Here is an 11,206-nt window from a genome sequence, read left to right as displayed (position 1 = left end):
CTCTGTCCGGGCACATTGGTCTTTTGTGTCCAGCCAACCTGCAAAGTCCACACAATCTTGGTGCAGCCTTTTTCTTTAGTTTTGCAGCAGATTTCTCATGGAAATTCATAGGTCTTTCACCTAGGTTGAACCCTGGATTTCCTGATTGTGGTGGATCCTTATAAGGGCGATGCTCATCTTCATTTTTTCTTGGTCACTTGAATTTTTCTCCTCGGGGTGTATCTGTTCATTGTTCTGTCCATGATTGTTGTCTTCTCTATCTTCATGACGCATATTGTCGGTATCTTGTTGAGCTCGGGTCATCAACCTTTTTTCTCTTACGTGTGACTTTTTCTTTCGTCTGGAGGCGTTCAATTGCATCTTTGCATATAGCTTTCTTCAGCTCAGCAACTCCTTCAGCAAACAAGTCGTATGACCTATCATCCGTGCAGACAGTAGATAGTATGTGTGATATTTTGCTCATTTCAATTGCGTGTCTAACAGCCAAGTGTGTGTTCCGTGATGCTTGTGTTGCTTCTTCTCTCCGTCAATCGCGCTACCTCTATTCCAGTTGCAGTAGTCCATCTAGGGTTGATGAAACCGACTGGAAGCTCGGTCAAACCAATATGACTAGCCACCCTCGGGACATGGCAGCGATCGTATTCCATCGCGAGCCATCTTAGAGCACGAGCACTTGTACACATCGTCATCGGAGGAAACACTAACCACATATGTTAATGCGGGAACTCTGCATTCCTATAGTTAGCCACCCTAATCACTCTGTATAATCTTTTCTCTTCCACAACTTCAACGTTGTAAGCGGTACACTTCCTTAGCTCTTCGACAAACTTGCCGTATATCGGGTCCGTGTAAATTTTCATTGCTTCCCTTTCAACGAGGATTGAATCCCCAATTCACGAGACTCCTTGAACTCACTTTTCTCTCTTAGGCGATCTAGGTCGGATTGTTTTTTTCTTGTATTATGATATACTCCTTGAAGAATGTGGCAATCGAGTCCTTCCTTTTTACATAGTGTTTGAATAAGGAGTTTGTGCTCTCACTTCTCCCCGTCGATGAAGTGAATGGGAAGAATCTCTCTTTGAAATATCTTTGGGACCCACTGAGCTCGATGTCATATATCCTGTCCGAGTGTGGCTCTCCCAAAGCATTGTAGCGCTCCAGTAGATCATGCCGGCTATTTTCGAATTCCTCTCGGAGTAAATGAGTTCCTTATAACCGCTCTTAGTTCTTCCTTCAGAGTCCCTCTTCTTTGCGAAGAATAGGGACAACTTGTCATCCGAGGTTCTTGCTGATGTGAAAGTTGCGGAAACGGTGCACTTGTGTAAGGTAATGCTTCGAGATATTGCAATCCTCATTGCAACGTCTTGGTCTGTTATTATAGTTTACGGGTGCTTGTTGTCCATAGCGAGACAGGAATTCCTCAAACGACCACTTGAAAGTGTCTGCTCTCTCATCCTCGAGCAGTCCTACTCCGAACACGACTGTTTTGCCATAGTTATCAACCCCTAATATTGGAGCAAATGGCATCCCATACTGGTTGGTTGAAAATGTTGTATCAAATGATACAAATTGCCCAAACTTTGAGTAGTTTGCCCTCCCTATCTGGTCTGTCCAAAATATACTTTTCACTCTATTATCGTTGTCAACATCAAGTGAATGTCTGAATCCAGGCATCTTTTCACGTGCTTCCTTGAATAGTAGCAACAACTCTTCAATGTCCCTGTTCTTAATTTTCTTTCTTTCTTTTGCTAGCTCGTTCTCTAGGTTTTTTGTATCAAATGGAACTGCCCTGAAGCTTCCCCTTGTTTTCCTGAATATTTTCATTATGTTCCGGGTGGAACTCTTGTTTCTTGTAGGATGTGGATCAGAGTCTTGTCTGATGCAGACATTGACCTGTGACACTTCATGAACCTTACTATCCACTCTGACGGAGCTAGGCTGTGGTTGTGTTCTAGTCTCACGTTAGTTATTGACCACTTTCCTCTGTATTCCTTCACAAACATTCTGACTTTGCATTTTGTCTGCACAATCCTGGAAGTCCGTCTCCGTCCGAGTGCCATTGTCAACGTATGTATCGTCACGGCACTTGTTGCATGAGAATGTCTGTCTTGTTATTTCATTGGTTTTTCTAGACTCGTAGGAGGTGTCCCTTTTATTGCAAATCCAACCCTTCTTGCGTACACTTGCAAAGAAGAAGAATGCATCATCTTTTGAATCGAATTCCATCCCAAGCTGTGGGAGTAGATGCCTCCGATATCTCTTGCATTGTTGGATACTTCTTGTTTGCAAACATTCTGTCCATTTCAAGCTCTTCAGTGATCGGTACCTCTGGATTCAGCATCGACTCAAGAGTTTCTTCATATTTTTCATCTTCTTTGTTCCCATGCTCATCACCATTTGAATAATCGGCATTGTCGACTGGGCATGCATTCTCACCGAGCAAATGATGCACCATCCGCATGCAATTCGGGATGTTGCTATCGACATATCCTTCGTTGTCTTCGTTCTCGAATTTGAGCTCCTGGTTTTCACATAGATGCATCATGGTTTTCGGGGTATCGGCTATGGTGTTTTGATATTGTCTCCCAAATAAACTCAATGTTTTTACTTTATTTTTTTGTTTGTAAATTATGTTACGTGAAGCAATTTGACATGTTACCTCATTTAAATCGAAGTCCTTGCATTTTTGTTTGCTCGCCCTTGTGATGTTTGATGACGTATGTCCTTCCAGCTTCGAGTTTTGCTTGTGCATGTAAAAACTTTCTTCAAGCTGCTTGTAGCTACGCTAAGCTTTCGAGCTCAGCTCTCTCTTTCCTTCTACGAAGAAATGCCTGTAATGTGTAACAAATACTTTTATTAGTTTTTCTTTTTTGAGCATATGAACAAATCCCATCTCTATAGTCTGCGAGAGGTTCATTACCTGTGCAAATTTATCTACCATGCTCCGACGCTTTGTATCGGTGTCTTCCATGTCATAGAACCAAATATACTTTCTGCAGCAGATTATTTCATCATCCTGTTGTGTTTTTCCCGACTCATTCGCATTTGTTGTATCCATCCGCAAAAGAAATTATTGTTGTATCGAGTTACTCTTTCTGTTTTTACATTTGTTAGTCATAGTCACATGTTTATGTATATGAGTTTAAATCAATTTTTTCTTTTCATATCTGCCTTTTTCGGATAATGGAGGATTTAACTTTTTTGTGTGCAAGTCAAGAAGAGTCCGTGGTGCTATGGACAAAGAATTATGGACGGTTGATACACGGTGTTACCATTTTTTGTTCTACGTGTCGTTGTGTAACTTTTAGTACACGGGAGGATGTTAACGAGATTTTCTTAATTTGTCTCTTTTTTGTATTTTTTTCTCTCTTTTGATCTGTGTAAAGTGGTCAATGTTCTGTAAGTTTCTCTATGTGATGTACATTGTACGTTTTTCCCCATGTAATATTCTACTATGCTTGAACCTTTTCTATATTTTTTCTATTATGGTAAATGAAGGTAATGTACATATGATTTTCTAGGTTTTCTAGATGAAAAATGCATGTGCTAAGTTGAATTAAGTACTAACCTTTCCTTTTTTATACCGAATGCTTGGTGGGTGAATCTCCTATCTCGGATCAAGGACTCATCCCGTAAACCACTTTGGATGATTTTTGTCTATAACTCGAGCACCCTAAATCTCTCTCTCTAGAAGTTCTTCGTGAATTTTGTATTTTTCGACCGTGGGGGGTAGAAGTTCTTTTCGTGGTCTGGGTTTAAGAAAAAGGATGATGGTCAGATTTCGTCCGTCCGGTGCACTTGCTCCATTGCTTTTTGATGTGCACCAGGCGGAAGCTTTTTTTTGGTTGAGGAGAGAGATGGTGGCGATGGTTGGTGGCGGAGGAGATGGATCTGTCCCCGATTAGATCCTGGGGAAGAAGGAGTTTATCTCTTTCTTTTTTTTTCGGTTTTTACTGATGAGGTTTTGATTATTCTGTACGTGACCCTGTTTCTTATCTTCCTCTATCTTTCATTTCTATCCTTGTGTGTGTACATGTCCACCTTTCCGTGGGTATTTTTTATATTTTATTTTTTCGGGGGGTTTTTTGTCAATAGGTAGATCCTACCTAACCCGACGAGCTGTCCCCTTTCCTCTTTCATTCTCTTTCCTCTCCGGACCATTCTCCGTCAATCTCGTATATTTTCCTCCAAGAAGGCGCTAGGCGTGTACGGAGGAGAAATCATGGGCAGATCCATCTAGGTCGTGTTTTCAGATCTGTTTTTTTTTTGTCTTGCCCTTTGTTTCCTGTTCAATTTCTTCATACCTGTACCTTTCTTCCAGCTCGTAGGATGGCTGGTTTTCGTACCTCTTTTTCTTTGGCTTTTTCATCTTTTTTCCAGATCCAATGATTTTTTGTTCCGCTTATCTTATGATGATTCGTCTATACTCCCCTGTACCTTTTTCCTGGATGATTTTTTGTTTTCCTCCAGGATTTTTGTTTGGTTTTTCTGTTTCATATTGCTTTTTTTCTCTCAGCATTTCTTTTATTCGAATGACTGAAATATCAATTGTGTTAATCAAGGTACACCAACTTCTTTGTTTTTTGCGGGGTATGGAGATTAATCTTTCAAACTAGCAATCCTTCTTCTTATATTTCCTTCTTCCATCCGCAAGCCATGGATGGGAATGATGCGACAACGGTATAACATGATTTTGTTGTGTTTGTCTCTTTTTTCTTTTTTGTGTTTATCTCGTTTCGTGTATGTCCCAAATTATATATGTTTTTTGCTTTTCCGGTTGATCATTTTATTAAATTTTTGTGTGCCTAGATCATAGTTTGATGTTCATCAACCCTGTAATGTCTATTCAATGCCATGTGTACAAGGTAGTGTGAAGGTGCTGTCATTTGATGGTTTGTTTGTGTTCATTAATGGGCGTTTTTCCTTTACATATATAATTCTAGATTGGAAATTCGTTCTGAATTTTAAGCAAACTTGATTACACTCTGATGGTTAGCTAGATTGGAATTTTGCTTCTGAATTACAAGACAATTCGAAGTTAATTTGCCTTACTTTCGAACAAAGCTTGAAATAGTAGTCCGGACTTGATATGCACCATTTTCTCCAGAGACCATAGTTGCATCAGCCACGACTATCGGCGCCACTCTCTTGGCCATGGGCGCTTGATTCATGGAGCGAGATCTTATGGTTCATTTGGTGCTTTTTAGTGAACCACTCGCTTACGAATTAATATGTGTATGGTTCAACTTACTATCTGCTGCTTGTGTTTGCTGAAGGACTTTTTTTTTTCTTTTTTTCTTTTAAACCTGTACTTGTATTGGGATCGCCAAATGACTGCCAAAGAGAGTTTGTTAACACACTCGTTGGATCAGTTAAAAGCCTTGAATTATACTCAAATTCAAAATGAGTTGATTTTAAGAAAACACAATTATGCTCTGACTGATGTTGTTAGCTCGATTGGAACTTGGTTCGAACTACGAGAACAATCCGTAGTTAATTGGTTATTACTTTCGAACAAAGCTCGGTAAGCAATGAGCCATTTTTTGCCGGAGACCATACCCTGCCATCAGCCCTGACTATCAGCAATCTCGTGGCCATGAGCGCATGATTCATGGGGCAGATCCTATAGTTGGGCTGGTGTGTTGCTGCCATTTTATGTTTCCACTTTAGATCAACACTTCACTCTCTTCATCATGCAATTTTGTGCCATACATATTATTTAATCATGTAATTTGCAATTATCAGGGCTTTAGGACCAAGCTCTCGCTTCCTAAGTTTCTGGGAGTGACTAGACGTTTGACACCTACTCAGAAAAAGCTTGTTGCTGATATTGGTCTTGAGCAAGCTGCTCTATGTGACCTGTGATTACCTTCCTAGGAGTCTCATCGCTTACCCGGTAGCTAACTTCGATTCGAAGACTAGGTTGCTCTCTCTACCTAATGGTCCTCCCTGTCAAATTCAGTGCCTATTGTATCAACAAAGTTCTCGGCACACCCATCGGAGGTTTGCTGATTGGTAGGAAAGTCGATCCTCATTTAAGGGCAGCTATTGGTGATTTGACCAACTGCAAAGGACATTACCCTACCATTTCCGAGCTGGATAAAATGTTGACAAGTGAATTGGATGGAGACACTTTCAAAATTGTTTTCACTTTGTATGCCATGACCGCTTTTCTCTGTCCTTCTAGCCATGACGCTGTGAGTCCTGACTACTTACACATCGTGGAGAATCCTTCTGTCATATCCTCTTTCGACTTCTCAAGTGTTGTACTCCGGAAGCTCGTTTCTTCCATCGAAGCTTATAATGGAGGTACAACTTCGGTCTTAGGAGGGAACCTGTTTTGCTTAATGGTACGTAATGTTCATACCATGGTAGAATTCTCCAAAAGGGGAAAAAGTCCGTATTTTAACATCTTTTTCTCGCTTTTGTGTTGTCATAGGTCTGTGTACTTTGAGTTTCTTGACACTGAGGTGATTCCGCCACACTTGAAGTGCAATGTTCCTCGAATATCAATATGGTCTTCTTCTTTGGTTTCGGAAATCGAGATGCTAGATTGTGTTTGCAAAGCCAAAGCAATATTCGGTAGCTTGCCTGTATGTTTTCCTTTTTCCAGACTTAGTTTATTTCGTACAAATTTCATTTTTCTCACACAATTATCGTTCAAACATTGTTGTTTTTCTTCTCTTATTCATTCAGACGAAAGATGTTGCAAGGACCCCTTTTGGAAATTCACTTAATGAAGGTCAAACCATTGAGAGTAATTCATATGAAGACCTTCTACAATTTGTCTTGTCAACAACACCTTTGGAGTCGCATGAAGAGGTATGTATGCTTCTAAGATAATTATAATTCTGTGATAGCACCAACTGCTTTTTGAAGAATTCTACCCCTGGTCGGGATGCTGTTTTTTCTGGGAGGGAGTTGACATGTTCACGTTTTTTACAGCTTTGGTACGCGACTCGGGTTGATAATTTCACGTTTTTACATTTGATAAATAACTTTTCGTGGGATTGATACATAACTGGTCAGGGGGTTGATAAATACACTTTTTTCACAGGCAGGCGACAGGGTTGATAAATTGACGTTATTACACTTGATAAATAACTTATATGGCGTTTGGTTTGATACATAATCGGGCGGGTGGTTCTTAAATACACCTTTTTCACAGAGTGAGCTATCTGGGTTGATAAGTCCACCCTTTTACGGTTGATAAATAACTGATCGTGGGGTTGATACATACCGCTCAGGTGGTTGATAAACACACTTTATTTTTTGCCAGGGTAGGCTACTGGGTTGATAAATTCACCTATCTACATTTGATAAATAACTGATCGATGGGTTCATACATAACTGGTCAAAGGGTTGATAAATACACTTTTTCTAAGTCTGTTGTTCAATAGTTCTTTTTTATTAACGTGTCTTTTTGTTTTTTATTTTTGTTTTGTTCATAAAGGTTAAGGCACAAGTCTCTTTGTTAATAAGCAAAATGCAGAAAGACATAATGGACTCCATACAACCGAGTAATTGTCAAGAATGTCATGAGGTTTCTTAGGATGACTTCACTTAGTTCATGCTTGTTGAATACCGACGAGAAGCATAAATGTCGAGTGGACCTGTGTGTTTCAAAGTACCTTCGCATGGTTCTACTGTTTGCCAAAGTCCATTAGTTCAGTCGGACACTATGTGTATTACTGGGCATGCAGCAGCATTAAAAATTTCTGATCCTCTGACTATGTCTGATGTGGACTGTGAAATAGACCATGTCTGCAATGATGGTTGCTTGTTACCAGTTCCTGACGATGATACGCTTGAGAGATTGAATAAAGAAGCTATGAAGGATGGTCGGGTTCCTGATATCTTGTCCATTATTTCTGCTATGGAATCTCTTCAATACCCAAGCGATCTAGGTGAACTCACCGTAACTTTGAGTTGTTGGAGCGGATGATCCCGCCCAAGCCTGACCGGTCTCGGGTTTATGATTCGCATCACCGGGAGTTGACGAGGCTTCGGTATGTTATAGATCAAGCTGCAGAAGAGAGGAAACTTATGGATGCAAGGGAATTGCAGTCACGACTGTTGTCCGAAAAAGTTCACTTCTCCGTCGATTTGGACGAGTGTCGGCAGGTTCGGGAGACCCAATGGCGCGAGGTACTTTTGCAATGAAATTTTATCCTCGAACAAAAGAAATGCAATGATTTCAAGCAATGATTTTGGTCCTGAATCTTCTTGCTTGATAAAGAGGCCAAGGATGTTTGGAATTAAAGAAGAAGTCTGCGAGTTCGGAGCATTGATCCTGCCTGGTATAGATAATACAAAGGAAACTCGTTTTAATGATGGAGAGACACCCTTTATATCTCCCATCAATCGTAACATGTCGCACGGACATGTTCAAGCTCTCGAGACATCGTATTCATGGGATGAAAGTGAGTTTGACGAGGAGTTATTAAGAACAACACTTCAAGCGGAGGCCGAGCACGAATCGAAGCTACGTTCGACGCAGTTTCCAAGTTATGAAAATCAAGCATTCAATGTTACGAGAGATCAGCCCAAACAAGGTCATATCGAGTTCAATTCTACATTGGTTGAACAAGATGTTTTCAAGGACATTGTGCACGCAGTCCCCAAAGCTGCAAAAGCAAAGACGTAAGTTGATCTCCCATTGATCAATTTTTTATCGGCAGTACTTGTTTCTTATACTCGTCCATCCTTTTTTTATTTGTTTGTGTTCACTATCGTCTTTTATTTTTTTGTTTTTGTGTTTCGTTGTTTCTTTTTTGGCGAGTGTCAACATTGTGCGAATGGGTACTACTTGGGCCGAGCACCGTGTTTTTGCTCTTAGTATGCAAGTGTATGGTAATGTGAACAAATACGTTATCAACATGTTGGGGAAAGTCTGTCATTGTTGAGGATACTGAGAAGCGTTCACCGAAACTTTTACCCGAAGACCATTGGAAACGATATTTCATCCCTTTTGATGAATCGTAAGCTTCTCTCTCTCTCTCTATATATATATATATGCTTGTGATACATATAGGTTGGACTTTTGTTTTATAAACTCTGTATTGATGTTTTCATTATCAATATGTAGGCTCTGTTTGCAAAACCTTATGAGAACCCCGGAACCCCGTGTAGACTCATATCACATGAAATGATTGGTTTTAAGCTCGATTCAATGGATCTGGTATGTTTTTAATAAACTTTTATATGTGTTCTGAAATAATGGCTTTATAACCCTCTTTTTATTTTTGCCTTATTGTTTTTCAGCAGACTTTTGAAACTTTTTATCTATCGGATGTTGTTTTTTATCTTCTCACACTTATTATTGTCCTTTCCTTGTTATGCCTTTTTTTTTATCGTAGGTGCATGTTCCGTTGTTCACATCTGGGTTCTACTACCTTCTTCTTATCAACTTTAGGTTAAAGTTGTTTGAAGTGTTATACCCTAACACAAAATTCAGTCTTGTGTCTGAGCACGTCGAGGTTGCAATTAAGAATTTTAAAATGGGATTCAATTTATCGTACAAGCACTCATTGATCAAAGTTGATGGCATGCAAACAATTTACAGGAGTGTATGTTCTTCGACAAAGAGTATGTCACAAGTTTCCTATATCTCGTTTTCACATGTCCTTTTTGATTAAAAGTTATCAGGAGTATTGTTATGTAGTTACCACTGGTTTTGATAGTATGTTACCAGGTCATTCATTATATAGTTATCAATGGGTGGGGGAGGCCATTGGTTTTGATAGTATGTTACCAGGTCATTCATTGTATAGTTACCAATGGGTGGGGGAGGCCATTGTTGATTGTGTCGTTACGAGGGCTTTTCTTTTCCTTTTCTTTTTATGTATCCTAATGCTATACAAGTTCTCACTGTAACTTTTTATCCTTTCTCTTTTATGTATTTTTTCGGTTGTGATAGTGGTGTGTTCGTCATGGAATTAATAAGAAATCAGAAGGGAGGAAACAAACTCTGTTTTGAACCAGTATGTCTTTCTCTTTTTTTCGTTAATTACTTATCATATGTGTTTTTTCATTTCCTTTTTCATTTTTTTTTTTGTTACCGATGAATGAAATATATTTGTTAAAATGTTTATTTAATATATGTATTCTTTATTGTCTTTTTTAGAACCATGCAAAACCATTGCGCGAAAGTCTTACTTACTATATGGTTGCTCATCCTTTCAATGAGAAGATGCCACCGGAAACAAAAGAAATCCTTAGGAAGCATGTACGTTTTTTCACATTTTTGATTTATCTTTTTTCCTGAATTTTTTAATCTTGTTTGTTGATCAATTTATTGATCAGTATTTATTTTTCTTTTTTTTTTTTCCATGCATTTCATGATACAGGGAATCCCATTTGACCACCAGGTTTGTATTTCTTAAATCTATTTTTTATATGGCTTTTTTTCCCATATCATTTTGTTTTTGTGGTTTGTTTTTGCACACAACCGATCGTACTTCTTTTTTTTCGGACACCGAGGTTACTATCCCTGGATGCACGAGCAAAACAAGCTTGTTAATGGTGAATATCACATAGTTCTTTTTGTCATATCTTCATTTTGCACGAGCAAAACAAGCTTGTTAATGGCTGTCTTTTTTTTGAATGCAGATGACACTGACTCCATTGAAGAAATGCTTATTTTCTCGATCCTTTTCCATGTTTTATGAGTGTCCGATTTTGCTTGTGAAGAGGAGATGAGATGCGACCGATAAGATGTAGTGTAGACAATTTTTTTTTTGTCAATCATTTTATGTTTCTTCTTCTTTTTTAAATTAATTAACTAGTTATTCTTCTAGTTTTTTGTGGAAGTGTAATGACTTTTAAATGTGGACATATCCATCCGGGGTTGGAATGTGAGTGAGAACCTTGTGTTTGTCAAATAATAATCGCAACTTATTCCTCTTATTTCATTCTTTTTTTGGGGGTTCGCACTGTGTTTGGCCCATCGTGGCCCACTAATTAAACTCCTTTTTTATCTAGTCTTTTTTTGTTACTCGGGCCGTCTCTTCGAGTCCGATCCGATGAAACAACTTCTATAAGTATTCCTGGTCCGGAACCGACGGAGCCCCCACATCTACAGCTTCCGCATTTACGGTTCATCTCGCCCGAGAAGTGGGAGGGCGGTTCGGAGCAAGCGGATAGAACGGTGGTGTAAGTTCAATCTCGAATCCTCCGCCGTCATCTCTCTTTTCGATCTATATTT

Source organism: Lolium rigidum, chromosome 1 (genome assembly GCF_022539505.1).
Source record: "Lolium rigidum isolate FL_2022 chromosome 1, APGP_CSIRO_Lrig_0.1, whole genome shotgun sequence".
NCBI classification, from domain to species: domain Eukaryota; kingdom Viridiplantae; phylum Streptophyta; class Magnoliopsida; order Poales; family Poaceae; genus Lolium; species Lolium rigidum.
The sequence above is the reverse complement of the archived record's forward strand: the minus strand, read 5'-3'. Positions refer to the sequence as shown.